This window comes from Cinclus cinclus, chromosome 1 (genome assembly GCF_963662255.1).
Source record: "Cinclus cinclus chromosome 1, bCinCin1.1, whole genome shotgun sequence".
NCBI classification, from domain to species: domain Eukaryota; kingdom Metazoa; phylum Chordata; class Aves; order Passeriformes; family Cinclidae; genus Cinclus; species Cinclus cinclus.
In genome coordinates this window covers 3,797,810-3,802,693 of record NC_085046.1, presented here as the reverse complement: position 1 = coordinate 3,802,693, position 4,884 = coordinate 3,797,810, and positions in this window count along the sequence as shown.

The window sequence follows — 4,884 nt, the reverse complement described above, 5'->3', positions numbered from 1 at the left end:
CTGTGCTTAAGCATTTGGCTGGATCCAGGCCAGAGGTGCAGAAAAGAAATTTCCAGTAAGGAGAAACCTCTAGGAAGGACCAAACCCTAGAGGAAGCTCAGGGTGAGGTTTGTGCTTCCTATTTCAGTCTAAAAAAAGCCCTGTCCCAGGAGGGGGTGAGTTTCAGTAACATCCAGAGTGTCTCCCACACACGCATGCCAAATATTCCAATTCTTCGTGTCCAGCACAGGGGTGATGACAGTAAAGCACATGGAAACTCCACATGCAGATGGACCCTCAAAACATCCTTCCCTGCAGGCAGCCCAGGGGCAGAGCAGCATCACCCTTGGAATGGCTCATAGGAGGAGGGAAGCACCAAAAGGAACAGAGGTGGTTGTTGTAGCCAACTTGACCCCCAGAGATAACAACAGGGCCTAGGGGTTTATCCCGTGGTTATCTCCATGAGCTGTGCCATGGGTTTGGATAAGGGCCGGGTATTTCTCTCATCATTTTTCCTTGGGCAAAGTCAGGAACTGGGGGCTGTGCCCAAGGAGCAGGCTGGATGCAGCCACACTGTTTCAAAGGCTGAAAAAGTGCAGTCCTGTAGAGAGAGGAACGCCAAGTGGGAGTTATTCATTAGAGTCCCTCAGGCCCTGCTTAGTTTACTGCCAGCCTAAAAATCCCCCAGTGCTGGGAAATTAGCTTGGACCTTGTGTGCACATTGCTGCAGCTCAGCCTGCATTCTGAGGGTGCATCTGCCTGATTTTGCAACCCTGACGCTTGAAATGAGCTAGGGAAAAGCAGGCAGCCCTTTGGAGAGGGATGGGGAAAAGAAAAAAGAAAAACAGAAGGAAACCAAAAGCACAAGCGGGGGGGGGGGGGGGGGGGAGGGAAAAGCAGGATTTTATCTCAGGAAGGCGTCGGAGCCTCTGAGGACTGTCCCCGCCGTCGCTCCGCATTGCGAAAGAGCCTTTGGCTTGGGCTCGGGTGCCCCTCGGTTTTCCAAGGGATGCCGGCACGGAAAGCCCGTCCCGGGCGCTGCTGGCGGAGCGCAGCGGGGATGCCGGGGAGCCGGGGGCCCGCGCCGGGGCCGGGATGCGGCGGGAGCGGAGCGGAGCGGGAGCGGAGCGGGGCCGCCTGCCATCTAGTGGCACCGGGACTGGTCCCCTCCCTGCCCCGGCCGAGGGAACCCCCCGAACGCAGCCCAGATCCCTCCGATACCCCCCGCCCACCGCCGTCCCTCGGCGTGCGGGGGAATCGCCTTCGGGTTTGGGGGGGTTCCGAGGGGATTCTGCCAGCGGGGCTGGAGCATCTGCCTGGAAAATGCGTTGAGACGGAAATGCGGTGGAGCGTGAATGTCTGCGAACTGAAGAGTCGTGCCGACCCCAGCAGCCATGGACTCTCCCCCTCCACTGCCTGCACCTTTTCCCCTCCTTACGCCTCTGCGAAGGGTTTCTCCTCATTTCCCTCCATTAAAAGAAATACCCTGTGGCAGGAGCAGGGCTCTCCCCTCCATCCTTTCACGTTCACTGCAGGCTCTCTCCTGCTTCCCATTTTGTGGTCTCGTTGCTCCCCCACTGCTGCTGGTCCTCATGGAGAGCGGCAGGGAGGACACAGCCACATTTCTTCTCGCATGTCTTTAACACCCCCCGATCTTTCAGGGATTCTGACACCTCTCTGTTTCTGCACCCAGATGTTTGCAAGGTGAAAGGGCGGGAGTGGGGTGAGGGCTGAACCCCCCTTCCTTTGTATCTTCTTGCAGTAAATCTCCCCTGTTCTGCTGGGAGCTCCCCTTTGCTTTGGGGGTGACAGTGTCCCGTTTCATACCCAGGGAAAGAAATTGAGACAGTTTTTCAAAGGCCATCCTAGAAGGGGATGGAGTAATGCCCTTCCTTGATTCCATCCTGCCCCTTGGGGTTCTTTTGAGGGATACAGAGCAGAAAACTAACATGGACATATTCAAACAGCCCCCACCAGGATGCTTATCAGGTGCAAAGAGGCACAGAGGTGGAATCAGATTTAAAAGGAGAGGGAAAACTGGGCCCTGGGCAGTTGTGAGATGTCAGCCAGTGGTGATGGTGTGCCCAGGAGCCAGGAGGTTCAGCCACTTGAGGGGTGTCAAAGATGATGCCAGCAATGGGTCCTCTTGGCAAACCAGCACCAGACACAGAGATCATCTCTGATGGAGTGGGCCAGAGCGGTCTGGCAGCACCCCAGGACCCCAGAGCATGGGGAAGAGGGCACAGGCACACTGGGTTTGTGCCCACAGCCCCTCCATTGGCAGAGGGTGCACAAAGCCCTTCACACTGATATCAGCTTGGAGATGAGGTGCAACCAACTGCAGATGTGACCCAGTTCTGGGGGTCCAGTTTGCTCATGGTCTCTTGTGTCAGCTATGGCTGAATGCAAAACTCTGCCTGATTTTCCTGCCATCCTGCGCAACTTAACAAGGATCCAGCAGCATGCCTTAGAGAAAGGACTTCAAATCAACATTCTCCATCTTCAGCAGTACCATCACAAAAGTGACATTGGAGGTTTCCTCATGTTCTCCCCACTTAACCGCCTCTAACCTTGCTCCAAAAATGTTCACCCTCCTTTTCCTTCCCTGTTTTTTCTTCTTTTATTGCTTTGTTCTTTTATCTAAACAAACAAACAAACAAAACCCCAAAAGAACCCAACACAACTTTAGAAGTTCAAGTTGACCATACAGCCCAAACCTTGTGCTAGCCCAGAGTGTGGGCAGTCAAATACATCATGAAGGATTTATTCACAAGGACAAATCTTGCTCCATAGGTGTTCTCAGCCAGATGCTTCTTAAAGTCCTTTATGTGAAGTGCTGCATCCACAGTTAGTTGGGAATGGGCAGGGAGAACATCTTTTTGGCCCTTGTGTTTAGGTTGCCCCTTACCAGCTGGTGACAGTGCTGGGAACTGGTCCCAGGCATGTTTATTTTTTTAAAGGAGAGGTGTTCCTGGGGTCAGCACTGTCCAAGGCAGGATTTTATCCAGGGGAAAAGGCTCAAGGCACCAGCCTGTCCCATCTTCATCCTGCAGTGTGCTGCCCTGGGGACCAAGCCTCTGCCACTGAGGAGGGGAGGAAACCTAGGAGGAGGGAAAAAAAGAGACTTTTGAGAAATGTTGCTACTTGGTACAGGTGTAGCATAGTAGAACAGAGGTGCCCCTGGTCACTGGGGTTCCCCATCTCCCAGGGCTCTGTCCATTTTTCCTCTACCATCCCAGCTGGATGGGATTCCTCATCCCTCCACATGAGCCAGTTCCTTCCAAGGTGATTCCACAATCTTCACATCTTAAGTCCATGACAAGCTAGAAGGGGACTGCAGAGCCAGTCCTTACACTTCTATAAGCACAGCATTAATTAAAAAAAGAACTCAAAAATAGAAAACAGCTTGGCATTAACCTCATGCTAGAGCAATTTCCAAGCAGGTACGCCAGCAAAATAAAAACAGCAATTTGCAGCTAAATAAAAATAACAGTTAAGCATTTGAAACACAAATGCACCATTCAGGAGTAGCAGATAAATATTCAGACGCGTTCATTAGGAGGTTGAGGCTGTCTCTCAAATAAACAGACAGGTACAAAATAGCAGCCTGAATACTCCAATTACGCCAACATTGCATCAGTGCCGATGTGAGAGAGTGAGAAGAGAGGGTGAGGAGGAGGAGGGCAGTGGGGAAAAGCATGTGTGGGAAATGTATTTATTTTTTTTTTACTTTTTTCCCCCAAGATTTGACTTAAATTTTGTTTTATGCAACCGGTGTTCGGATTCTCTTCCACGGAGGGTTTAACTCCCGGGGATGGGAAGTTCTCCTGAGGTGGGCTTGCTTGGCCTGGCTGCCAGGGAAGACCCCCCACACTGGGGAAAGCAGGACTTGGCCTCCTGCCCGCAGCCCTAAACCCAGCCCGCACGGCCCCCGGGTACCCAGGGGCGGCCGTGGAGCAGCGCAAAGCAAAACAGCGCCGAGCCCAAAAGCTACAAAGCCTTTGGAGCTCAAATACTGAGATTATTGAAAAAACAGCATTGCCCCCTCAGCCCTCTGCGAGACCCCATTGCCCCCAAGGCTGGGACGTGGCTCTGGGACAAGGGGACACTGAGCAGGGAGGGAGCGGGGGCTGGTGCCGAGTCCGGCTCAGGGACAGTGGGGTGTCCCAAGGACAGCCACTCTTTTTGGGGTGACATGTCACCGGGGGGGAACACAGGGACCACGCTGCCTCACACGTGCTGCAGGGGGACACAAAATGAGCGCTGGTGTGAGGCTGGGGATGCTCGGGGACGATGGGGTGACCCCCAGGCAGGGACAGCGACATTTCAGGGGGTGCCATGCGTCCCCGGAGGGGGAGGAGGTAGTACTCTCCCCCATGCACCCCACCGGGGGTGCAGTACTCCCACCACACACAAACCCTGCCGCGGGGCTGGGGACACGCTCAGGGACAGTGGGGTGTCACCCAACCCCAAGGACAGACACACTTTTGGGGCGACGTGTCACCTGAGGGAGTGCGGCAGGGCTCACCCTGCTCCACGCACAGCTCGGGAGGGTGTAACACTTCTCACCGTACGCGAGCTCTTACGTGGGCCGAGAGTGTCGCCGCACCCTGGGGACAGCAGCACTTTGGGGTCCCCCGGAGGGGATGGCGGCAGCTGCCGCCTTTCCCCGCTCCCGCCGCGCGGGGGCGCAGCGCTCCCCACACGGAAGGGGTGGGGGGGCGCGCGGGAGCGCGCACTGGCGGCGCGTGCGTGCGTGCGCGCGCCCCGTGCCGAATCTGCGGGGCGCTGCCCAGTGCGGAAAGTGCCGCGCTCCCACCCGCGCCGCGCTTTACCCCGGCCGCGATTTCATCATGCGGGGGGCGGGCACCGCTCCTCCCGCTCCTCCTCCTCCTCCTCCTCCTC